Raw genomic sequence first — 27587 nt, 5'->3', positions numbered from 1 at the left:
CCGTTTTGGGGTGTTTTGGTTTGACCATGGTGCTTCCCGCGCCGCCGAGGGGGGTTGGGTTGAGAGAGGTCACCAGCGAGCCCAGGCGGGGCGAGACGGAGATCTTGCACGCAATGAATGGGTGGTTCAAGAGTGCCAGGTGGTGTGACCGTGGTTGAGCTCTCCTAAGAGCTGCCCTGAGTTTGATGTAGTTGCTTGAGGCACTATTATTGCTATGTGCTCTGGTTATTCGGCAACGCCTGATTAACCGCTGGCTATCACCAGCTCTGATCCGAATGCAGTAGTTTCTTCTTTTATTGGTTTGTTGGTTTGTGACTCGCCATTATGGTGGCCTTGTATGGTCGTTTTGTGTCTTTAATTTACTTTTGTCTTGTTTTCTATTCTGTTGTGTCGTGTTCTGCACTCTTCCTTTTTCTCTCTTTTTTTTTTCCCCCTTATTTTAAATCCCCTTCTTAGGTTTCACTGCTTCCTCTTTTCTTATTTATTTATTAGTATTTTTATTGTTCGTTGTTGTTTTAATTTAATTTTTTGTTCTCCAAGGCCCCGCTCCTAGCCGCCGCGGCGACTCCAGATCGCAGTGCCAGGCCGGTCCCAGATTATCTGCGCGGGGAGGGGTGGCTGCTTACAGCCGGGCGTCGCTCTCGTGCCTGGCCTCAGTGCTTCTGGCGCCCGCCTCCAGTAGGGGCCCAGGGAGAAATCCCACGGTCAGGTTCCCCGCAGGTGAGCGCTCGCACTCTCCAGCCCAGACTAGGGGCAGTCAACACAGGTGGGCCAGCGCTCGGTCCTGGCGCCGGTGCGCCCGAAGTTCGGTCCCGCGGGGGGGCTCCAACCCGTGCGCGGCAGCTGCGCGGGGAGAGATGCCCTGGCAATACGCCCAGGGCGCTACACTCTGGCCGGGAGCCACGTCCGTCCTCAACGCATCCCTCGGCTCACGGGCCACCCAGCCGGGCCACGGACAGGTCGGGGGCCGCGCCGCCGCCCAGACGCCTCAACCCCGACTTCACAGTGACTTCACGGGGGACTCAGATGGGGCCGCCACGATGCCGTGTGTGCACTGCACCTACCTCAGCCAGGCCAGTTTGTTTTCCGGCTCAAGTCGCCGACCGCGCCTCACTCCATCTCACTCGTCGGACCAACTCGGGACCAGCTGCCACGGGTCCAAGCCTCTCGGGCCACCCCCGGGTCGGGGGGGGGAGCCACCACATTGTTGTGCCCGCTAGGGACCAGGATAAACGAACAAAAGGTGGGCCGTGAGCGGAGCTCTTTACTCAAGCGTCCGCTCTGGCCACCATCTTGGCCACGCCCCCCCTCAAGGGCAAATTAATGATAACATGACAATTCCTATAAAATTAAAACGAAAGTTAGCTTATACATCATATACACATTTTGAAAATGTTAGACCAAATAAAGTCAAACAAGCAGCACTATGGCTAGCAATAAATAGTAACATGTTCAAAGAATATGGAATCACTTTTAACCCATATTGGAAATTTATATCTCAACAAATAGACAACTGCAATGAAGCATCAGAAACAACTGAATTCTCGGGTTCTTCAGACAACATAGCAGCAGGAAATCTAGATACCTTGCTAACAAATGAAACTATTACTACTTAATGTCTTAAGATTAGCACCTGCAGAACATAACACACCCAGAGGTTTATATGAAGATGAAGGCCCTCATCACAACCCTTACGGTCGGTGATAAAGCGGCGGTAATACCACCAACAAGCCGGCTGTAAAAGAAATGGCATCATGACCACGGCGGAAACCACCAACACAGACAGCCACTTTAACGCACGACTGCCACGGCGGTAGCAACAAGCACTGTGGCGGTAAGTGCCAACAGCCAAGCGGAAGACAAGGTTCCACCCACTGTATTGCAACAGGTCTATCCACCACCTTTTTCGGGGTGGTACCAACGACAAGAAAAAAACGACAAAAAAAGTAAGGCGGAAACAGATCTCAGAAGTCAAAGGACTCACCTCTGGAGACTCAGGGAACAACCACGACACCTTGGAGCCCGAACTGCAGATCTTTCCCATGCTGGTCTACCTCCTCCTACACCAGGAATACCAACGCCGGCGACGACGACCAGGGTGAGTACTGCCACCTAGCACACTGGGGAGGCAGGAGGAAAAAGAGAGTGACATACACACGCAACACCCCCAACACCATACACACAAACAGATGCAACAACATTACACATCCATCCCGTATCCCTCAGGAATAATGCAAGGACTAAAGGAAGTGATTAAAGTGAGTGTAATAGGATAAAAATCCAGAAAAACGTCCTCAAAATTCAAAACAGTATTTACAGATATACAAATGGGGGGACACTGCCCAGTCGATAATGTCCATGGGCCACAGGGCCACATCACATAGGCCAAGGCCCCATCTTACTACTGCATCAACATGGAGAGAACACTGCCGGGGCATCAGGTCGAAAATACACAGGCTCCTCAGGGGGACAGAGAATGGGGGGCACCTCAGCCCATACAACACTACTAGTCCTAGAGAGGGCTACATGCCCTGTGCAATGTCCTGGGGAGTGCAAAGCCACAGTCTCTCTAGTGGGTGGGTTGCCCACTGCTTGGTCCTGGGGAGTGCAAGGACACAGTCTCACAAGTGGGTGGCTTCTCCACTGGTTCTGGAGGGGGCTTTGTGCCCAGTGTGCTTCATCCTGGCAAGGAGGGGGTAAGTGGATTCCTTCTGCCACTGGTTCTGGAGGGGGCTTTGTGCCCAGTGTGCTTCATCCTGGCAAGGAGGGCGTGAGTGGATGCCTTTTTTCACTGGTTCTGGAGGGTGCATTGTGTCCTGTGTTGCAGATCTTTGGGAGTGCAAGGTCACAGTCTCTCAGCTGGGTGTCAGACCCACAAGATGTGCAGTGGGCAGGATGCATAACACTCCATGGAGGCAGGACTACAGTCCATCTGCCGGCGGTGACAGCTGCACAGTGGTGGCAGTGCTGGTGCTGGTGTTGGTGCTGCTAATGGTGGGGGGAGGCTCCAGCCCTTCCCCTGCAGCCTCGGACGGCTGCCCACTAGGGCTGCTGCTGCCAGCCAGTGGTGCTGGCGGCGGTGCATGTGGCGGTCCAGGTGGTGGTGCTGCCAGTGGTGGGGGGAGGCTCTGGCCCTTCCCCTGCAGCCTCGGATGGCTGAAGCACCATGGTTGGTGTTGGGGGCTCAGATTCTGTCACAGCAGCAGGCCTCCTGTCCCTCCTGCCTGCAGGGACAGACCCTTCGCCCTTGCTCTTGGCAGCTGGTGGTGCCTCCTTGCCGTGTGGTGGTGCCTCCCTGCCCTTGCCATGTGGTGGTGCCCCCTTCTCATGTGGTGGTGCCTCCTTGCCCTTGGCAGCAGATCGTACATCCTTGCCCTTCCCCTTGGCATTTGGTGCAGGCACACTGCCAGTGCTGATGGGTGTCTCCTTGGAGCCTCTCACACCTGCAGTAGCTGCTGAAACTACAGTGGCCTTGGACTGGGTGGCTGAGGTGCTGGCCTGAGTTCTGCCCACCCTGACCCGATGTGAAGGGCGGGGGAGGGGTAGGGAAGAGGTCATGGGTGGAGAGGAAAAGCTTCTTATGGACACTGGGGCGGGAAGAGGGTGAAGGTTTGGGAGTGGAGGAAGAGGGAGTGGTTGTAGGAGGTGTCTGTCTGCTGTGTTTGGGTGCAGGTGCATGGGCTGGATGCTGTTGTTAGGTGGATGGCTGTTAGGTGTCTGAGTGCTTGGGAGGAGGGGGCACAGACACAGTGGGAGAGGACACAGGGAACATGTGCATGGATGTGGGGGTGGTGACTGCTAGTGAGGGGCGTACACTGATAGGCATGATGGTGATGGAGGCAGTGGGTGTGGGTGTAGTGCATGCAGGTGTGAGTGTAGACACTACTGGGAGGGAGGTGGATGACGAGCAGAAGGGGGACACAGTGGAGGCAGTGGATGTTCGTATTTCTGCATCTGGATGGTATTTGTGTGAGTGCCTGTGGGATGATGTGTGGTGCTTGTGTTTGCCTGAGACACTCCTGTATGTTGTCTTGAATGAATGCTGGTCTGAATGTGCGCTTGGGATAGGTTGGGGTTCAGGGGAATGGGACTGGGCAGAGGAAGTTGGAGGGAGGAGGCTAGAGACAGGAACAATGGCTACCATTAGGGAGGAGGCCAGAGCCTGGAATTATCTCTGTTGGGCCGCCACACAAGAGTGAAGGCACTCCAGGAATGCATTTGTTTGTTGCAAATGCCCTGCCAGGCCCTGGATGGCATTCACAATGGTTGACTGTACCACAGAGATGGATCGCAGGAGATCAATAGCCTCCTCACTCAGGGCAGCAGGGCTAACTGGGGCAGGGCCTGAGGTGCCTGGGGCGAAGGAAATGCCCATCCTCCTGGGTGAGTGGGCACGGGAAACACGCCGAGGGGCTGCTGGGAGGACGGTGCTGGTACGGGGGTGGTGGCTGTACCTGTAGTTGGGGTGGCCACAGAGGTGTCCGCCACCACCAGGGAGTTTCCATCAGAGGAGGTATCACTTTCAGAACTGTCTCCTCCTGTCTCCGCCGTGGTGCTCCCCTCGCCCTCCGTCCCACTGGTGCCCTCCCCATCGGTGGATTCGGCCTCCTGGGCCCTGTGGGATGCAGCTCCCTCCATCGCCGGTGCCTCTGCTCCTCCACCAGATGATGCTAATGCACAGAAGGACAGGGTGACAAAACAAAAAGGGGGGGGGAGAGACAGAGGATACACTTGGTCAATGCCAGCAACAATACCACCGTTGGCATACACAACACACAGGGGACAGCCTATGCACTAGGCGATGCACTACCAGTCACAATGCTATTAGCAGGCCATGGACAGTAATTCCTAATGCCAGTTGCAGGATACCTGAGAGCCACAGAGCCCTGCCCAGTAGTGGATGCCCACTAGCTTGTTTGGAGGTGGAGTTCATCAGCCCCTGCCCAACATGGAACCTACCCTGCAATGTCAGGCCTGGCCTAGGGGCACCAACAGACGCACATCCCCACCCAGAGACTTCCCCACCACGCACAAGTACTATATTGGGAACTGTACTCACCCCCTTGTGGCTGCTGTGATGCCCTCAAGTGCCCATCCAGCTCCGGATAGGCCACCGCCATTATGCGGAACATGAGGGGGGTCAAGGTTCGATGGGCACCCCTTCCTCGTTGGGAGGCCATCCCCAGCTGGGCCTCCTCCGTCTTCCTTGCCCAGCGTCTCAGGTCCTCCCACCATTTGTGACAGTGGGTGCTCCGCCTGCCGTAGACCCCCAGGGTCTGCACGTCCTTGGCGATGCTACGCCATATACCCTTTTTCTGATGGGCGCTGACCTGCAGGAAAATAAAAATAGAAAATGGTATCAGTTATACCGTCCCGCCTGTTACACTCATGGCCCACCATATCCCTCCCATCCCCTTATGCACATCCATTGCCCACCATACATGCAGCATGCTGCCCAGGACCCCTCAACCACCCCCCTTACATGAGCCCTTCACACACAGCATTTCATGCAGTCATGCCCCATGCATTGTGCTCACAGTGTACTCACCTGTTGGTCTGGAGGTCCATACAGCATTCGGTACTGGGGTAGGACTCCATCCACTAGTCTCTCCAACTCCGCAGCGGTGAACGCAGGGGCCATTTCCCCAGTGACTCGAGCCATGGTCGGTTCCAGACACAGGTCACAGCAGCACTTGCAGCGTAGGTCCTCTCCTATTAAAGGTCAGGTAGCATGTGAGTGAACAGATAGAAAATGGCGGTCACGTCCGCGGCGGTGCATACCGTCACCACCGGCGTACATCACCATTGGCTACTGCAACCCATAGGGCCCAATGTTAACCAATGAGGAGTTGCACTGCGTTACTCGACCGCCTCCCGCAACGGCATACAACGTCAGCGGCATTACCTCATTTCCAACTGTCCATCCACACAGGACAGGCATCTGCCATTTCAGGGGAGGGCAGGCCATGACACCTAACTGCGTCACAGCAGACAGAGGCACATTTTGGGGCTAAACATGAACATACTGTTTCTGTCACAACATGCAATGCATTGTACATTTACGAAATGTGGGAAACTGACCAGATGCTCATCGTTTTGCCAACTAGATTAGAACCGCTGAGGATGAATAGGAGATGGAGACATCCCCCGTGTACAAGCCCCTGGTGGACTTGGCAACAATGGTGGACAGGCATAAGAGCTGTGTGCCCAATTGGAGCCAGACCTGATCTTAGCTATCCATCAGCCCACTGGGATCCCCCCTCTTGTGCAAGTCCTATCTGTGTTCCATTTGTTGGCAACTGGCTCCTTCCAAGTGACAGTGGCCTTGGCAGCAGGAATGTCACAGCCAATGTTCTCAAACGAGCTGACCAGAGTGTTGTGTGCCCTGATGAAACACAAGCGCAGCTACATCGTTTTCCCCCAGGTGGAGGATTTGGCCACAGTGAAAGCTAATTTCTATGCAATGGGACATTTCCCCAACATTATTGGGGTACACATTTTGCGTTTGTTCCCCCAGGAGAAATGAACAGCTGTTCAGAAATCGAAAGAGCTTTCACTCTATGAATGCGCAGATAGTGTGCCTGGCGCACCAGTACATCTCCCATGTGAATGCAAAGTATCCTGGGTCTGTGCATGATGCATTTATCCTGAGGAATAGCAGCATCCCATATGTGATGGCTCAACTCCAGAGGCACCGGGTGTGGCTAATAGGTGAGCCCATCGTCCCTAGGGTATGGGGTTGGCCCTAAGGGTTAGTGCCTGGCTAACAGATATCCCTCGATATTTGCAGGTGACTCTGGTTACCCCAACCTCTCATGGCTACTGACCCCAGTGAGGAATCCCCGGACAAGGTCAGAGGAACGTTACAATGAGGCACATGGGCGAACAAGAATTATAGAGCAAACCTTTGGCCTCCTGAAGGCCAGGTTTCGGTGTCTCCATCTAACAGGTGGTTCCCTGTGCTACTCACCCAAGAAGGTGTGCCAGATCATCATGGCATGTTGCATGTTGCACAACCTTGTTTTTACGTCACCAGGTGCCTTTTCTGCAGGAGGATGAGGCTGGAGATGGGCGTGTGTCAGTGGTGGAGCCTGTGGACAGTGACGAAGGGGAGGCAGAGGATGAGGATGTGGACAACAGAACAGCAATCATTGGACAGTACTTCCAGTGACACACAGGTAAGGCACTGTAACCTCAGCTTCCATTGCAGTTTTGTTGTTGTAAATTTTCACTGGAAAGCTGCTGTTCCCACTGCTGTGGCCACTTACTGTACCCTTTGACATGTCTATTCACAGATATCTGTACCCTACTCTGGCTCCTGGTGTATTGACTGCAGCAAAATACAGGTCATACCTATATATACATTAGTGTACAGTCTAATTGCAATGTGCACAGATTGTTAAACGAATACATACTTAAATCATTTGACATACTACATACATATTTTTTCAAAGGGTGTTTATTTAAGTGGTGAGAAGTAAATGGGATGTGCAATGGGCTTGGGTGATGGTGGAGGAAAGTCCAGGATAGTGTCCAGACTATTTGTGTCACAGGTGCATTGTCTAATGGGGCATTGGAAGGGGACCAACGGCAGTTCAAGGTGTACAGGGTAACAGAGTGGGACACAAGGGTGACATTCAGGAGAGTCTTATTTCCTGGCAGGGGTCTTGGTAATGTTCTCTGGCTTCTGCCTGGATCGTAGGGACCGTTTGCGTGGTGGTTCTCCTTCTACAGGGGGAGGGGTGCTGGTGGCCTGTTGTTCCTGTGGCGGGCCTCCTATCCACTAGCATCAGTGGAGGTAGAGGGCTGTTGATCGGTGTGGCTAGTGTCAGGGGCCCGGTGGTGTGCCACTGCCTCCCTCATTGTGTTGGCCATGTCTGCCAGCACCCCTGCAATGGTGACCAGGGAGGTGTGGATGTCCCTCAGGTCCTCCCTGATCCCTAGGTACTGTCCTTCCTGAAGCCGCTGGGTCTCCTACAACTTCGCCAGTATCTGTCCCATAGTCTCCTGGGAATGGTGGTATGCTCCCAGGATGTTGGTGAGTGCCTCGTGGAGAGTCGGTTCCCTTGGCCTGTCCTCCCCCTGTCGCACAGCAGTCCTCCCAGTTTCCCTATTGTCCTGTGCCTCTGTCTCCTGAAGCGTGTGCCCACTGCCACTGACCCCAGGTCTCTGATCGTCCTGTGTTTGTGGGATGTCCTGGGGTCCCTGTAGTGCTAGACACACTGCAGATTGACGTGTCCTGGGGACAGAGGTATGGACCTGCTGGGTGGGTGCTGTGGTGGAGTTTTATGAGGGGGGAGGCTCTGTGGTGGTATGGGACTGTGTCTGGGTAACCGACTGTCTGGAGGTCCCTGATGGGCCAGGTTGGTCATCCAGATGAGCAGAGCTGCTGTAATCACTGTGGGCCTCTTCTGTGGGGGAGGACTGGTTGTTGCTGGCACCTCCTCTCCAGTTCCTTTGGGTGTGGGACCTGTGGGGATGTAAATGCAGTGTTATTGTTTCTGCGTGTGACATCTTGGTGTGTTGGCTTCTATGGTTGTGAGTGCCCTGTCAGCTTTGCCTTGTGTGAGTAGTTATTTTGTGGGCTAGGTGATTCTCTCTAGTGTGCATGCTGTGGTGATGGGTGTCCATGCAGTGCTGTGAGTATTGTCCATGCATTATTGTTGCATGCAGTGCTGGGTATTGGCATGGGTAGGTTGTGATGGTGGGGTGTGTGGGAGGTGGTGGAGTGATGGGAGGGAGTGAGGGTGAGGGTGTGGGTATGTATTGGCATGCAGGAAGGGGGTGATAGTAATAGTGATTTGATTTCCCAGAGTCCAGTCCTGCTACTCCTGCCAGGCCCTCAGGATGCAGTATTATCAAGACTTGCTCCTCCCATGTTGTTAGTTGTGGGGTAGGAGGTGGGGGTCCACCGCCAGTTCTCTGTACAGCTATCTGGTGTCTTGCAACCACGGAATGCACCTTCCCCCGTAGGTCGTTCCACCTCTTCCTGATGTCATCCCTTGTTCTGGGGTGCTGTCCCACGGCGTTGACCCTGTTCACGATTCTCCGCCATAGCTCCATCTTCCTAGCAATGGATGTCTGTTGCACCTGTGATCCGAATAGCTGTGGCTCTACCCGGATGATTTCCTCCACCATGACCCTTAGCTCCTCCTCTGAGAACCTGGGGTATCTTTGTGGTGCCATGGGTGTAGTGTGAGTGGTGTGTGTGAGGGTGTTTGTGGTGATGTGTTGGGGTGTGTACCGTGAGATGCGTGGATGGTGTATGGGTGATGGTGTTCTGTGGCTCTGGTTGTGTGGGTGCTCTTGCTGTATCTCTGTCTAGTGGCAAATTTTGTTAGTCGGAAAGGGATGTGGGTAGTGTGGGTGTTTGTTTTATAGTGGTGTGGGTACGTGGGTGTGGTGTGTTTATGTGTGTCAGGTGTGTGTAGTTTGGATTGTCCAATGTGGTGTTATTTTGTTAGGCTCTGTGTATTTTGAGCGCAGCGGTATGTGCCGCCAATGGTTTACCACGCTTGAATTTCCGCCACAGTTGTTCGTGGGTCATAATGTTGCTGGCGGACTTGTGTGTGTGTCTGTATAGTGACGGATTGCTAAGTGTGTGTCATTATATGGGTAGCGCTGTACTGCCGCAGTTGCGGTATGTTGGTGACAGTCAGCAAAGCAGTAAGCGGGACTTACCGCCAATGTCCTAATGAGGGCCAAAGACTCTGAATTTTTAGCTTTTCCAACAATTTTTTGTGGAGGACAAAGACCTAATAATAAAGATAGATTCATCCCTGTACATTACAGTACAGTATATCAATGGGAGTTAAGGAGCTGTGACAGAAGAGTAGCAAAATCTATGACAAATATTTTCTTTAAGCTAAAGGAATTACACATAAAACAAATTCAAGGTAAAATTAACATATCACTCCGAAAACATTTTGGCAACAGGAAATGTATTACTGCAAAAGACATAAAATATAATTTTGATAAAACTATTACAGTACAATGAAGAATATAAAATACTCAAAACAATTTGCAGTTCACCACCACACTAGGAACATTGCAAAAAATATATTTTTGCTGTGATAAGACAACTTGTAATGCCATCATTTTTTCTAACTTTATCTGCAGCAGAAACAAAATGGCAGCATCTAATTAATATACTACTCAGATTACAAAAACTAAATCAATACACACAAGAAGAATTTGAAAATATGCCTTGGGAAACAAAATGTAAATTAATACAACAAAATCCAATTACATGTGCAAGGCATTTTGACTTTCAAATACGAACATTGTTATCTGCATTTTAATGCATGAAAGCAACCCCAGTGGAAAAATAACTGACTACTTTTATAGAGTAGAATTCCAGCAAAGAGGTTCACCACATATACATGCTTTGTTATGGATTGAAAATGCTCCACAGTATGAGTCACAAAATCTAGAAGAACTAATTCAATTTATTGATAAATATATCACATGTGCTAAATCACAAAACCCAAAAATAGAACATTTAATACCACTACAAAAGCATACACACACTAAGAATTGCAGACAAAAAACTAAATAACATGCAAATATCAATATCCTTAATATCCAATGCCAGAAACTATAATCCTTGAACCTTTAGAACTTGACAAAGCAAACAAACAGTTGCAAGAACAGATGCAAAACATTCATGAAACTAGGAATACACCAATTTTTCAAACTATAGATTTTGAAAGCTTTTTACAAATTACACATTTAAATAAATAACAATATATTACATGTATAAGATCACTATTAGAAAAAAATAATAATAATAAATAGAAGGCCAGAAGAATGCTTAATGAATAACTATAATTCAATTACTTTACAATCCTGGAGGGCAAACATAGACTTGCAATTTATCTCAGATGCTTATGCTTGTGCGGTTTACATAATTTCATATATTTGTAAATCACAAAGAGGCATAAGTAAAATAATTGCACATGCAGCAAAAGAAGTAAATTACAATAGTAATATAAAAGAACAGCTAAAGCACATAGGCAACGCGTTCCTAAACTTACAGAAATAAGTGCACAAGAAGCTGCTTACCTCATTCTTCAAATACCATTATGAAAAAGTTCAAGATCATTTGTATTTATTAATACAAACCCTCCAAAAAAAAGACCATATTTATTGAGAGACCAAGAAATGATACATTCGTTACCAGATGCATCAACCAACACATATTTTGATAATATGTTAAAATATAGCAACAGGCCAAAAGATTTAGAACAATGTACATTGGCAGATTATGCTTCTATGTATAATAATAAAAACAGAAGTTAGCAAAAGAAAATTCAAAATGACAATGAAAATGTACTCACAGAAAAAATTTCTACAGTACAGATGAGGAAGAAATTGAAATAAATAACCAAAATCTTGAAAAACAAAGCACACACATAGAAATAAGTAATACCTTAATTCTCCGCAAAAATAAGAAAATTATATGGTACTGCAGATTTAGCAAAAATAATGATTCTGAAAATTATTATAGAGAATTATTAATGCTGTACTATCCATGGAGAGAAGAAAACAAAATCATTTTAAACAACGAAACATACTTTGAATGATATCTTCAAATTAAACAACTAGTTGATAAACATCATGACAAATACAATAAACATAATGAAATAATTTCAAATTTAAATATTAATTTCAACAATGAAACAACATTAACACCTAATCTATCACCAAAATCTAATACTACTCACAACACTCCTGTGTGGAACTCTAAGTGCATGGCGTAGTGCAGAGGGCTGCTGTGTCTGTAGTGTCCGCCAACGGTAGCGGTATTGCATGCACTGAACATGTTTTTCTTCTCTCTCCCCCCCCCTTTTTGTGGTCTCCCTGTTCTTGTGTGCATTAGCATCATCAAGCAGAGGAGCAGTGCCACCGGAGCAGGAGGGAGCTACATCCCACATGGCCCTGGAGGGTGAGACAACGGAGTCTGAAGTCACCATTCGGACGGAGGACGAGGGGAGCTCCACGGCGGGGACAGGAGCAGAGACCAGAGACACCGACTCCTCCTCTGATGGGAGCTGCCTTGCAGTGGCGGGACCCTCTGTGCCCACCGCATCTACAGGTACAGCCACCACCCCCCCTACCAGCACCGCCCTCCCAGCAGCCCCTCAGCGTGTGACCGTGGCCGCACACCCAGGAGGGTGGGCATCTCCTTCGTCCCAGGCACCTCAGGCCCTGCCCCAGTCAGCCCTGCTGCCCTCATTGAGGAGGCTATTGACCTCCTGAGATCCCTCACTGTTGGGCAGTCTACCATTCTGAATGCCATCCAGGGTGTAGAGAGGCATTTGCAACAAACAAATGCATACCTGGAGGGCATTCATTCTGGCCAGGCAGCCCAACAGCGAGCATTTCAGGCTCTGGCCCCAGCACTGATGGCAGCCATTGTCCCTGTGTCCAGCCTCCCCCCAACCTCCTCCACCCAGACCCTATCCCCTGTACCTCATCCTGTCCCAAGCACACCACCAGACCAGCATGCACACACCTCAACACACAAGGGTGGCACCACACATCCCACAGGCACTCACACAAGCACCATACCCATGCAGACATACCAAAATCCACTGCCTCCACTGTGTCCCCCTCCTCCACGTCTCCCTCCTCCCTCCCTCCCAGTCTCGTCTCCACTCACACCTGCATGCACTACATCATCAGCCACTACCTCCATCACCAGCACGCCCATCACCACACACCGCTCACGTGCACTCACCACCCCCACTACCATTCACACATCCCCTATGTCCTTTCCCAGTGTGTCTGTGAGCCCTCCTCCCAAAGTAAACAAACGCAGTCACACGCCCACCCAACAGCCACCCACCTCACAACAGCCTCCAGCCCATGCACCTTCACCCAAAGTCAGCAAACGTACACCACCTACATCCACTACCTCTTCCTCCACTCCCAAACCCCCTCCATCTACCTGTCCCAGTGTGTCTAAAAAGCTTTTCCTATCAAATGTTGACCTCTTCCTTACACCCCCCCGTCCGTTATCTAGGGCCCGCCTTTCCAGGTCCCAAAACAGCACCTCAGCCACCACATCACTGGGCACAGTGGTGCCAGCAATAGCAGGATTTTGGAGTGCGCCAAGCAACAGGGCTGCCAGTGTCCCAAGGAGCGACGGCAAGGACATTCCCCCACCTCCAAAACAGAAAAAGTTGCCCACATCCCGGAGAAAGAAGGCGAAAACACCTGCCACCAAGGGCTCAGGCAAAACAAAAGTGGAAAGTGGGAAGACAGCTGCGCCACCATCCAAGGTGGGGAAGGGCCAAAAAATCAAAGGCAGGTCCACGTCGACGCCAACCTGCACGGCGGACAAGACCGCCACCGGTACCGCCACCTGCACCGCCGCCACAGACACCGCCCCAGCACCGCTGACACTGAGCCCTTCACCAGCACCGTAGACACTGAGCCCTTCACCAGCACAGCAGTCAGTGAGCCCGCCACCAGCACCGCAGTCAGTGAGGCCGCCACCAGCAGCGCAGTCAGTGAGCCCACCGCCACAAAGACCGCCGCCAGCAGTTTCCACAGAGCCCACCGCCAGCACCGATGCCACAGAGCCTGCCACCTGCACCGATGCCACAAAGCCCGCCGCCAGCACCAATGCCACAGAGTCTGCCACAAGCACCGCCGCCAGCACCACCGCTACTGACACCGCCGCCAGCACCACCGCTACTGACACCACCGCCAGCACCGCCAGCGAGCCTGCGACATCCTGAGCCAGTGGCACCACTGCAGACATGGCTGCCATCCCCAGTGGTCAGTCGTACGAGGCTGGTGGTCAGTTCCAGGAGCCTGGCGAGCTTGCATGTTGCACCACCGTCAGTGGAGTGTCACATCCACTACCTCAGTCCTTGGCAGGATGAAGCACTCTGGGCACAAAGCCCCCTCCAGTACCAGTGGAGAAAGGCATCCACTACCTCAGTCCTTGGCAGTATGAAGCACTCTGGGCACAAAGCCCCCTCCAGAACCAGTGGAGTATCACATCCACTACCTCAGTCCTTGGCAGGATGAAGCACTCTGGGCACAAAGCCCCCTCCAGAACCAGTGGAGAAAGGCCTCGACTACCTCAGTCCTTGGCAGGATGAAGCACTCTGGGCACAAAGCCCCCTCCAGAACCAGTGGAGTATCACATCCACTGCTTCAGTCCTTGGCAGGATGAGCACTCTGGGCACAAATCCCCCTCCAGAACCAGTGGAGAAAGGCATCCACTACCTCAGCCCTTGGCAGGATGAAGCACTCTGGGCACCAAGCCCCCTCCAGCACTCCCCAGGATAAAGCAGTGGGCAACCAACCCACTGAAAAGACTTGAGAGACTGTGGCTTTGCACTCCCCAGGATACATCAATGGGCATGGAGCCCCCTCGTGGAGCTGGCGTCGTGCACTCATCTGGCTGAGGTGCCCCCCTTCCCTTACCCCTGAGGTGCCTGTTTGATTTCTATCTGATGCCCCAGCAGTGTTCTCTCTGTTTGCAGTCTGGTATCGAGTGTGGGCCTCACCCATGCATTTTGGGCCCAGTAGTCCATGGACTTTGAATGGTGCACTATCCGGACATGTATAGTTGGTATACATAATTTTTTGTATTGTATTTAAAGTTTTGACTAATGGATTTATATTGATTACAATCGTTACAATCATTTCCTTTTGTCATTGCGTTCTTCCACGGTGGGGTAAATCTATTGTTGCAGCACGTATTGGTGTGTATGTTGTTGTGGGTGAGGGTGGGGGTAGGGGTTGGGGTGTTGCATATTGCGTGTGTGTGTCACTCTCTTTTCCCTCCCCCCTCCCCTGTGTTGTAGGTGCACTACTCACCGTGGTCATCGCTGCCGTCTTTCGTGCTCCTGGTAGAGGAGCAGGACTACTATTGCAAGGAGTATTTGGAGTTCAGGCTCCATGGCGTCCTGGTTCCTCGTGGGTTGTGTAGAGGTGAGTGTTTTCCCTTCCAAGTCTTGTTTCCGCTGTGTTTTTATTTGGGTTGAATCCACCCAAGAAAAGGTGGCGGATTGGCCCGTCATAATAGTGTGGGCGGTACATTGTCTTCCATCTGTCTGTTGGCGGTGACCGCCGCTGTGTTTGTACCACCGTGGCGGTCAGAGTGTTAAAGTGGCTGTCTATGTTGGCGGTTTCCGCCATGGTCATGATTCAATTTTTTTTACCGCCGGCCTGTTGCCGGTCTTACCGCTGCTTTAACAGCGACCGCCAGGGTTGTAATGAGGGCCATAATCAACAAGATATTGAAAACCAAATTTTATATGACTTATCATTAGATTTAGGTTTTAGAAGCAATACTAAAGAAGAAACTCTAACTAATTTTCTATTACCAAATTACAAATATTATAATATAATGCATACTTTAACTGCAAAGCAACTAAACTTTGTTTACAATCATTTATATTGGATCAAAACTAAAGATACTCCATACTATACATTCTGTACTCGTGGAGCAGATGTTGGAAAAAACGTTCTTACTGCAGCACTATATCAAACATTATTACGTTATTACAATACTAAAGCAGGTGAAAATCCAGATAACATTTATATATTGCTTACAGCACTAACAGGTAAAGCAGCACATAATCTTAATGGAAAAACACTACATAGCACATTCAAAATGCCAGTGTCACAAACATTTACTTATAAACCAATAACTCATGAACACAGGACTACTCTTCAAAGTCAACTAATTCATCTTAAAGTACTAATAATTGATGAAATTTCAATGGTTGGTACAAATATGTTACATTTTATGCCTAACAGACTAAAATAAATAAAGGCATCCAATCAACCATTTGGAGGCATCTCCATATTAGCAATAGGAGACTTTTATCAATTAAAACCAGTTTTTGACTCATACATATTTGAAAACTCAACACATTCATATGGGCCAATAAGTACTAATTTATGGGTAACACATTTTAAAATATATGAGGTTACAAAAATCATGAGACAACAACATGATTTAGCATTCGTAGAGTTGCTAAACAGATTAAGAGAATGAAATCAAACAGAAACAGATATTTTACACATTAAACAACGTGAAATATCACTGCACTGATGAAAGTATTATCAAAAATATACCTTATAATAATTCAACAAGCAAAGAGGTTAATAATACTAATAATAAAGTTTTGTTAAAACACATACAACAATATCTAGTAGAGAAGTAATTGTGGTCCTTACCATTTTTTTCACTCCATCAGATAGGGCTGAGGCCTGTTTGATGTTGTTTATTTTTCACAAATTCTCTGTTCTCTGGCTTAGGCAGAGAGACTGGGACAAAACCCTCCTCTGCGGGTATTGCCAGGCAGACAGCCTTCAACAACTGCTTTATCCAGAACTGACGTTTCCATGAAAGGTTTGCCTAGTAAAATGAAGATATTATTTAATAAAGTGACCCTTCATAAATCCAATGGATTGGGTAGTAATTGTGCAAGTTTGATTAGGGACCATAAGAGCGATGCCTCCAAAGCTGGCAACCATCCATACTATAGCAGGAAACAGCTAAGCATTTTCAGATATTTTTGTAACAGAATTTGACCTTGCATCAGAGACTTCTATTATTAGTTGCAAAATTGGGCAAAGGGTGTGTTTCATGAAATGGCGTCATCATCTGGGCTCCAGTCCAGTTCCATGAAAATAACAAGATAATCCAGTCAGAGCTTCCTGAAGAAGTCTGCCAGATGTGCAGGCAAGCATTTCCTCATGACTACCAGTGTTTCAGCCAAAACCACTCCTGAGGTTGTAAACGCTGATGTTTTCATGACATATACTTAGCCAGCAAATATATTCTGGTTAATTACTGACTTTGCAATTACTAATGTCATGCAGGTGAAAGGAGCAATACCTCTTCTAATATTGGACACATACCTCCCATGGGTTAAATGCAGGTTCCCCTTCACACTGCACATCTGACGTGAAATGTTCATTTGAAAATATCTCCTTTTGTCCAGCTTTTGTTATTTGTCTTCACATTCGGACCTGGACACAAATTTTCACAGATCTCTTAATTTTAGCATCTGGACGGCTATCATTGCCTTTTACAATGCTATGATTCTTCTTAAACAATCTACCAGAGTTCAAAGTGGCCACCACTGTTGAGCCCACAGGCTGTGCTGGTAATGTCTCTTATAAGAAATACACACACCAGGGGCCATAATTTATGACCCGGTTTGCATCGCTTTTGCACCACGCAACATGGTGCAAGAGCGCCACAAACCTTGTCATACTTTTGAAGCGATAAAGCCACTTTGAGTGCCTCCAAAAATATGGAGTAATGCAATGCAGCGCCAATGGCTGTGTTCTATTACTCTGCCGTGGGTAGGCATTTCATGTGTATTGCGTGGGTGTTCCCATGCTACTCTCAAGGTTTTTTATGCATTCCCAGATTCACAAGGCTTTGAAAACCTGGAAATGCCCCAAAAAGATATGCCTTCCCAGGTGAGTAGTAACGAGGAAAAATATTTTTCCTCGTTTTTTCCTCTTTCTAAGTGTGATGCTTTCTGCAGCACACATAGAAAGAAGAATACTGCTCTTAGGATTGTTTTGTGGAGGAAAGTACCCCTTCCTGTACAAAAACAATCCTGCCCACATCTCGGGCACCCTTACACCAGCACAAGGAGAAAGGACGTGAATAAGCCATATTGGATAAATACAGCACATTCCTGCCTTTACCCTGTGGCCCAGGACAGCACAGCAAGATGACTTGGCTGGCTACCAAAGAGGAAAAATCCAAGATAGCCAAAAGTTGCACCCAAGTCTGTCTGACTCAGGAGTGCTATCCACGTCTGGATTTGTGACACCCATCCCAACTAAGGATTTTGCCCCAACTGCAGTGCAGACTGACCAGTTGCCCAGCATCGGCTGGCCTGCTACTGCAGAGTACATGATTCTAAGGACCCCTGATCTCTGGCCAAGTTTGCCCCACTTCACCTGTGGACCAAGGAGCACCCACAGAGACACCCCCCTCAAACGCACCACAGCCAGAGCATACTTTGCTTGCATCCCTCAGCATCAGGACCACTCCATTGATGTCTACGGCGGTTGTCTTGTAAAGTTTGGATCTTGCTTTAAAAACTTTATGGTGTCAAAAATGTCCACTATGGCCCCTCAATCTTGATCCTACCAGAATTGGTCACTCAACCGGAGTAGCCGAACTAACTGTTTCAAACTATTCAAAAGTTTCCAAAGTATTTGTTGACCATTGCTTGGTAGCAGTTGCATTTAAAGTGATAACATCTTCTGAAATCTGTATCTCTGGAACCCTCTGGTGGATTTTGTTCATTAAGTTATCTAAACATTCATTAAAATATAGTCTATTTTTATAAAATGATGTCTTCTTTCTACTGTTGTTGCTTTCTCATTTTGTTATTTGGTGCTGTTAAATGCTTTACGCGTAGTTCCTTTGCTAAGCCTTACTGCTCTCAGCCACAGCTACTCAGGGTTGAGCAAGAGGTTAAGTAACTAACCCTGACTGGAACCAAGACAGTATCATATAATACAACCGATAATTGAGTAAATCCTCTACCCCATTCCTACTAAAATATCTACTAAAACAAATGTTATAAAAATGTACTGCCCAATTGTTTAGAGGGCATTTTGGCATCCTTGCAATAAAATTGCAAGTTGGTGTGATTGCAGATTAATGCTGTAGGAGGATTTCTCAATCTTTCTGTGTTTTGCCACTTCTGCACATAATTTGTATTAAACCATGTGACTTTTGTGTTTTGTCCCTCAAATGTCCTTTTGAGTTCAGCCTTTGTGCTGTGTTTTCTGGTGCTGCTTTCGCGGGGGCTGCTGGTGTTGTTGAAGTTGTTACTGGAGTTATTGCAGGTTTTCCTTGACTTTTGCCGGGTCTTATCAATCTTTGCTCCTCTTTTGTAGCATCAAATGTTTTTGCATTTTTTTAAACCCCGATCCAGAGCTTTCAGTCACTGAAATCAAGCTTCATTCATCAATATGTGATAGTTAAATAACGACATTACTTGTATTTATTTATTTTGTTTGATATTATGCTAACAAGGCAACAGAAACAATACACATAATATTTTGAGAAATTAAAAATATAAAAAAATAATTAATTACATATATTTTAATAATTAAAACATACTCTATTAAGAAAAAAATCCATGCCAATTTATATATCTATAATATCCATATAGTCACAAAGACCGTTCACTAAACACTAAAAATATCAAAACATTATCAAATATTGTATCTTTCATATATATATATATATATATATATATATATATATATATATATATATATATATATATATATATATATATATATATGTATATATATATATATTATTATAGAGTCAGTTCATGGGGCATAAAACCCAGTTAAAACACTGTATAACCAACATAAAAAGGTATGTTCATATTATAAAAGTATACTGGTCAATTTGGCAAACTGTTCTGAAATAACAGATAAACATTTATCTATGCCTTAACGTAATCTCATGTTATATCAATCTAATATTATTTTTCAGATGATCATGAACATGACAAGTCTTTAAAACTCAAAATGACAGGCTTTACCTGTCTCTGGAAAAAGTTACACACAAAACTATTAAGTGAGCCATTGTCAGTGGCAAATGTTTGCAAAAAGGACAAAGAAGGTCTGCTGTATCCTGATTTGTCATCCTCCAACATATTGGAGGTGGCACCTGTCCAAGCCTGACCTTCAGTGTCCACCTTCTGACACTGGTGCTCTTAATATTACACTGAGAGAATTGTGGAACACCTCTGCAGTCAGTATCCAATAGATGGAGGAACTTGTTTCTTTTACTTTAACCACACATGTTATTGCCCTCTTCTATTGGACCGGTGGTATGCTCAGTGAACCAAATCATGACATTATATGTAAACTGTCCTTAATATTGTGTACATTTTGGATGCATGGTGCTGTTTCTTTTAACTGTGAATAATCTTTAATTAACTGACGTTCACCTTTTTCAAATTTTCACAACTAACCCTGTCTTGATAATGTAGTTGGGCTTGTGTATTAGTTGAAGTATGGTACAAACTCCTATGCACCTTTGATAGTTGATTACTTCCCCCAAAAATGACTTACTGAGATGTAGAGGTTGGATGCTGTTATTGATCTATCCATTATCAAGATACATTGTCTTACTTTGAAGGTCACAAATAGGTTAATCTTTTTGTGTAAATCAGATCATATCAGAGTTAACTATGTTCTCTGTCTGTGCTCCAGTATTGTTCTTGCCAAACTATATGACATTTTGATGTGTTTACTACAGCACCCAAAAAGAATGGGCCCATTTATATAAATTTACAAACAATAGTTTGTCTATGCATAAAATATGGGTAATCTAACCAATTGTATTATTCTCAGCAATATGAAAAAGAAAGTGCTAAATTACATCTTTTATAAAAGTAGTGTACAACAACAGTGCACAATGTGTATGTTGACATGTAAACATTTTTTATTTTCACCGTGTTCCTCCAAATGCCCATGCATGATGCAATGTTTAGCACACATGCAAATCAAGAACACATTTTCTGGGTATCTATGTTACAAGAAGTGTGGGCTTCCACTTCAAAATCTACATGTTAAAGAATACACACACTCTTGCAGTAATGTGGAAGTCTGTGCCGGTTAATGCATGGCAGCCAAAAGCGGTCCACTGCATGGTTAATCAAACTCCACCACTGAATAATGAACATGGTATGATGCTTTTATCTCCCCTTTCTGCAGTGCAACACATCTCCTTTAGTTGACGATCTACGTTGTGTAAAATATAAGTAATTGTGGCACACTGAGGCCCAGAATAACTAAGAAGTCATGCAGTACAGCACTGCAAATAAAGTTTCTAAGCTGTATTGTTTGAAAGGGAGAGAGCAGAACACCACCAAATGTATTAAGATGTGGTATGGTTCTCCTCTCTCCCTGCTGTCTTGCACTTTTGACACTCATACACCAACAAAGACACCCTTATGTAATAGTGCAAGGAGGTGTGCATTCTGTGAAGCATAGGCTTTAAACTGGAATAGGTCCTTTCCAACTAAACTCTGCTTTTAGGCTTTTTCCTACTTGCAAAGTTTCTAAAACAAGAAACGATTACAATATTTATCCTTGTTGTGCCTAAGATATTGCATTTTGGCGAAAAACCCTTGCTGCCATTCTTTGTATTTAGGGATTTGCCTCAAAAACCAAAGGTGGTTGTATGGGAAAGTCCACACGCCAGCCATGGAATGTAAAGTAATGCAAGGCAGTGCATGGCACACGCATGCATTATTTTGGATCACTATCTAATGAAAATCCTGATTTGCGGTGGATATTAAATCACACCGTAACACTTTATGTTGGGATAGTGTTAGAGAAGTAACACAAACAGATTAGAAAGTTAGTAAACGGGGACGTGTATTCAAAAGAACAGACCTCATTTAGGTGCTGCAGCGAGCAGCATGTTTAGTCTGAACTTAGTAAATAAAAAAAATAGTTGAAAATGTAACATTGCATACTTAATATAACAATCTCCATGACCAAATGGATTACTCAAACTAATATGCTTTCAAATACATTTAACAATCATTAATAAACCTCAATAAATGTCTTATAAACTAAACTATTACCAATAAGGGCATAAGTTATTATAGAATGTAGATTAATAGTCTTCTTTTCTCCTCTGCACCCCGTCCTGCGTGTTCTTTCTTCATCTGTGTTCTTCTTTTCTCCTCTTCCTCACCGCGTTCTCTTCCTGCTCTGCTCTTCATCTGTGTTTTTCTTTTCTCCTCTGCACCCCGTCCTGCGTGTTCTTTCTTCATCTGTGTTCTTCTTCTTTTCTCCTCTTCCTCACCGCGTTCTCTTCCTGCTTTGCTCTTCATCTGTGTTCTTCTTTTCTCCTCTGCACCCCGTCCTGCGTGTTCTTTTCTTCTTCTGTACTCTTCTCTGCGTGTTCCTTTTCTTCCTCTGTGGCCTTCTCCTCATCTTCTGGACGCTTCCCTCCTCTGCTTCTCTGGTCTCTCCTCTTCTGCTTGACTCTTCTCTCCTCTTCTTCTTGACTCTTCTCTCCTCTTCTGCTCGACTTTTCTCTCCTCTTCTTCTCTCCTCTTCTCTCTTGACTCTTCTCTCTCCTCCTCTTCTGTTCTTCCTGACTCCTCTCCTCTCCTCTGTAATCCCCCCTTCCCTATCTTTTCTCCCTTCCCCTCTACCTGACCCCCCCACGCTCCGCTTTCCCGCCGCCACCTCCTGCTCTGCCCCGCCCCCCTCGCTCCCATTCGTCGCCCCGCCTCCTGCCCCCAGCTGCCCCCCCCCCTCCCTCTTATGGCGGCCGCTGCACGGCAGAGTCAGCGACACTTAACCCTAGGGTAGGTCGCTCCCCCTCCCGCTGCAGCTCCACCAGCCCAGGCTCCTGACACCTCCCAGCAAGACCTGCTAAAACCGTAAGTACTCCCCCCGCCCAGCCCCTCGCCCAGCCCCGCGCTATTCACCTCTCTTTCCCTGAACTTCTGTCTTCTGCCTCCCGCTCTCTCCTCCAACCTTTCTCCGCACCTCTGCTGTCCATTTCCCTTCGCTTTCTGCTCCTTCTTCTGGTAGCCATCTTCCTCTGCTCTCTGCTCCTCTTCTGCAGCCCACTTGCTGCGTGTTCTGCTCTTCCTCTGTGCCCCGCTCCTCTTCCTCACTGTGTTCTCTTCCTGCTTTGCTCTTCATCTGTGTTCTTCTTTTCTCCTCTGCATCCCGTCCTGCGTGTTTTCTTCATCTGTGTTCTTCTTCTTTTCTCCTCTTCCTCACCGCGTTCTCTTCCTGCTTTGCCCTTCATCTGTGTTCTTTTCTCCTCTGCACCCCGTCCTGCGTGTTCTTTCTTCATCTGTGTTCTTCTTCTTTTCTCCTCTTCCTCACCGCGTTCTCTTCCTGCTTTGCCCTTCATCTGTGTTCTTCTTTTCTCCTCTGCACCCCGTCCTGCGTGTTCTTTCTTCATCTGTGTTCTTCTTTTCTCCTCTTCCTCACCGCGTTCCCTTCCTGCTTTGCTCTTTATCTGTGTTCTTCTTTTCTCCTCTGCACCCTGTCCTGCGTGTTCTTTCTTCATCTGTGTTCTTCTTTTCTCCTCTTCCTCACCGCGTTCTCTTCCTGCTTTGCTCTTCATCTGTGTTCTTCTTTTCTCCTCTGCACCCCGTCCTGCGTGTTCTTTTCTTCTTCTGTACTCTTCTCTGCATGTTCCTTTTCTTCCTCTGTGGCCTTCTCCTCATCTACTGGACGCTTCCCTCCTCTGCTTCTCTGGTCTCTCCTCTTCTGCTTGACTCTTCTCTCCTCTTCTTCTTGGCTCTTCTCTCCTCTTCTTCTTGGCTCTTCTTTTTGACTCTTCTCTCTTCTCTCTTGACTCTTCTCTCTTCTCTCTTGACTCTTCTCTCCTCCTCTTCTGTTCTTCCTGACTCCTCTCCTCCTCTGTAATCCCCCCTTCCCTATCTTTTCTCCCTTCCCCTCTACCTGACCCCTCCACCCTCCGCTTTCCCGCCACCACCTCCTGCTTGGCCCCGCCCCCCCCTCTCCCATTCGTCGCCCCGCCTCCCTCCCCCAGCTGACCCTTCCTCCCCCCCTCCTCCCTCTTATGGTGGCTGCTGCGCGGCAGAGTCAGCGACCCTTGACCCTAGGGTAGGTCGCTCCCCCTGCCGCTGCAGCTCCACCAGCCCAGGCTCCTGACACCTCCCAACAAGACCTGCTAAAACCGTAAGTACTCCCCCCGCCCAGCCCCTCGCCCAGCCCTGCGCTACTCACCTCTCTTTCCCTGAACTTCTGTCTTCTGCCTCCCGCTCTCTCCTCCAACCTTTCTCTGCACCTCTGCTGTCCATTTCCCTTCGCTTTCTGCTCCTTCTTCTGGTAGCCATCTTCTTCCGCTCTCTGCTCCTCTCCTGCAGCCCACTTGCGTGTTCTGCTCTTCCTCTGTGCCCCGCTCCTCTTCCTCACCGCGTTCTCTTCCTGCTTTGCTCTTCATCTGTGTTCTTCTTTTCTCCTCTGCACCCCATCCTGCGTGTTCTTTCTTCATCTGTGTTCTTCTTTTCTCCTCTGCACACCGTCCTGCGTGTTCTTTCTTCATCTGTGTTCTTCTTTTCTCCTCTGCACCCTGTCCTGTATGTTCTTTTCTTCTTCTGTACTCTTCTCTGCGTGTTCCTTTTCTTCCTCTGTGGCCTTCTCCTCATCTTCTGGACGCTTCCCTCCTCTGCTTCTCTGGTCTCTCCTCTTCTGCTTGACTCTTCTCTCCTCTTCTTCTCTCCTCTTCTTCTCTCCTCTTCTTCTCTCCTCTTCTTCTCTCCTCTTCTCTCCTCTTCTTCTCTCCTCTTCTTCTTGACTCTTCTCTCTTTTCTCTTGACTCTTCTCTCTCCTCCTCTTCTGTTCTTCCTGACTCCTCTCCTCCTCTGTAATCCCCCCTTCCCTATCTTTTCTCCCTTACCCTCTACCTGACCCCCCCCACCCTCCGCTTTCCTGCCGCCACCTCCTGCTCGGCCCCCCTGCTCCCATTCGTCGCCCCCCCCTCCCGCCCCCAGCTGACCCCTCCTCCCCCCCCTCCTCCCTCTTATGGCAGCCGCTGCACCTGGACCGCGGCCAGCGCCACGACCCCTGGCCCTCAGCACTCACAAACCCCACAGCACCGCTACAACCCCAACTCCCTCCACGCTCTCAACCCGGGGCGCTCCAGAACCTGCTTCCAAGCCAACCCTAAGCGCACCCATGGACCCTTCGCATGCCTCACCTGCAAACTCACCTTCCACCGCGACTCCACCCCGCCCACGCGCCAACAACCACCTCAAATGCATTCTGATCAACGCACGCTCCGTCCACAAGCACGCCATTGAACTATGGGACCTCCTGGACTCCACCGGACATCGCCTTCATCACTGAGACCTGGATGAACGCCTCCTCGGCCCCTGACATCGCCATAGCCATCCCCAATGGCTGCAAGATCACCAGGAGAGACCGCACCAACCAAGTCGGTGGAGGAATCGCCATCGTCATCAAGGACTCCATCAACGTCACCACCTCCACCAAAGACACCCCCCTCGCCGCCGAACACTTGCACTTCCAGATCCACACCGACCCCAGGACCACCCTCAGAGGAACTCTCATCTACAGAACCCCTGGACCACGCGCCCTCTTCTGCGAATCTATCGCTGACTTCATCTCCCCGCACGCCCTTGCCTCGCTGGACTACATCCTCCTCGGTGACCTTAACTTCCACCTGGAACAGAACAATGACCCCAACACCACTGCCCTGCTCGACAACCTCGCCAACCTCGGTCTCAAGCAACTGGTGAACACCCCCACCCACATCGCCGGACACATGCTCGACCCCATCTTCTCCGCCAGCAACCACGTATCCTTCAGCCACTCCTCCGTAATACACTGGACCGACCACAAATGTGTCCACTTCACCTTCAGACACGAGACTCTCCACCTCTGCACACAACCCATCCCACGCAGACATTGGAACAAAATCCCCACGGAACAGCTTCTCTCCACTCTCAGTGACAACCAACCCACCTTCTCCACCGACCCCAACGACGCAGCACTCAGCCTCACGCATTGGATCACCAACTGCACGGACAACCTCGCACCCCTCAGACGCCTCCCAAGACAGACCGGCACCAGAAAACCTCAATGGTTCACAGACACCCTCAAGGAATCCAAAAAAACCTGCCGTACCCTCGAGAAAGCCTCGCGCAAGGACCACACCGCAGAAAACATGTCTGCCCTCAAAAACGCCACCTGCGAACACCACCAACTGATCCGCGCCACCAAAAGAACTTCCTTCACAGACAGACTGGAAAAGAACACTCACAACAGCAAAGAACTCTTCAACATTGTCAAAGAGCTCTCCAATCCTAACGCCAACTCCAACGCCATCACGCCCTCACAAGGCCTCTGCAACTCCCTCGCCACCTTCTTTCATCGTAGGATCACCGACCTACATAACAGCTTCGGACACCAGACCCAGCCAACCACCACAGAACCTACAACCCCAGCCATCACCCTCAACGCCTGGACTCACATCAGCACGGAGGAGACCAAAGCTACCATGAACTCCATCCACTCCGGTGCCCCCTCGGACCCATGCCCACACTTCATCTTCAACAAAGCCGACGACATCATCACCCCGCATCTCCAGACCATCATCAACAGCTCGTTTGCTTCTGCCACCTTCCCGAGAGCTGGAAACACGCAGAAGTCAACGCCCTACTGAAGAAACCTACGGCGGACCCCAGCGACCTGAAGACCTTCCGCCCCATCTCGCTCCTCCCCTTCCCTGCCAAAGTCATAGAGAAGACCGTCAACAAGCAACTTACCAACTTCCTTGAAGACAACAACCTACTCGACCCCTCTCAGTCCGGATTCCGAGCCAATCACAGCACAGAAACCACCGTCATCTCAGTCACAGACGACATCAGAACTCTGATGGACAACGGAGAAACAGTCGCCCTCATCCTCCTCGACCTATCGGCTGCCTTCGACACTGTCTGCCACCGAACCCTAACATCCCGCCTGCGCTCCACCGGTATCCAAGGACTGGCCCTGGACTGGATCTCCTCTTACCTCTCTAACCGCTCCCAAAGAGTCTACCTCCCTCCGTTCCGCTCAGACCCCACCGAGATCATCTGCGGCGTCCCACAAGGCTCCTCGCTCAGCCCGACTCTCTTCAATGTCTACATGAGCCCCCCTCGCCGACATCGTACGCAAACACAACATCAACATCACCGCCCATGCCGATGACACTCAGCTGATACTTTCCCTCACCAAGGACCCCACTGGCGCCAAGACCAACCTACAAGATGGAATGAAAGACGTCGCAGAATGGATAAAACTCAGCCGCCTGAAACTGAACTCAGAAAAAACGGAAGTCCTCATTCTCGGAAACACCCCGTCCGCCTGGGACGACTCTTGGTGGCCCATGGCCCTAGGCACCGCACCAACCCCCTCAGACCACGCATGCAACCTCGGATTCATCCTGGACCTACTTCTCACCATGACCAAACAAGTCAACCCCGTATCATCTTCCTGCTTCCTCACCCTCCGCATGCTCTGAAAGATCTTCCGCTGGATCCCAGCCGACACCATAAAGACTGTGACCCACGCCCTCGTCACGAGCCGCCTGGACTACGGAAACACCCTATACGCAGGAACCACCGCTAAACTCCAGAAACGTCTGCAGCGAATACAAAACGCCTCCGCCCGCCTCGTCCTCGACATACCCCGCAACAGCCACATCTCCGCCCACCTGAGACACCTGCACTGGCTTCCCGTCAACAAAAGGATCACCTTCCGGCTCCTCACCCACGCACACAAAGCCCTCCACAACAAGGGACCCGAATACCTCAACCGTCGCCTCAGTTTCTACACGCCCACCCGTCAACTTCGCTCCGCCAACCTCACACTTGCCGCCGTCCCTCGCATCCGCCGCACCACGGCAGGTGGGAAATCCTTCTCCTACCTGACGGCCAAGACATGGAATTCCCTCCCCACCAACCTCAGGACCACCCAGGATCACCTTGCATTCCGGAAGCAGCTCAAGACCTGGCTCTTCGAACAGCAGTTACCCCCTC

The sequence above is a fragment of the Pleurodeles waltl genome, chromosome 4_1 (genome assembly GCF_031143425.1).
Source record: "Pleurodeles waltl isolate 20211129_DDA chromosome 4_1, aPleWal1.hap1.20221129, whole genome shotgun sequence".
Classification (NCBI taxonomy): Eukaryota; Metazoa; Chordata; class Amphibia; order Caudata; family Salamandridae; genus Pleurodeles; species Pleurodeles waltl.
The sequence above is the reverse complement of the archived record's forward strand: the minus strand, read 5'-3'. Positions refer to the sequence as shown.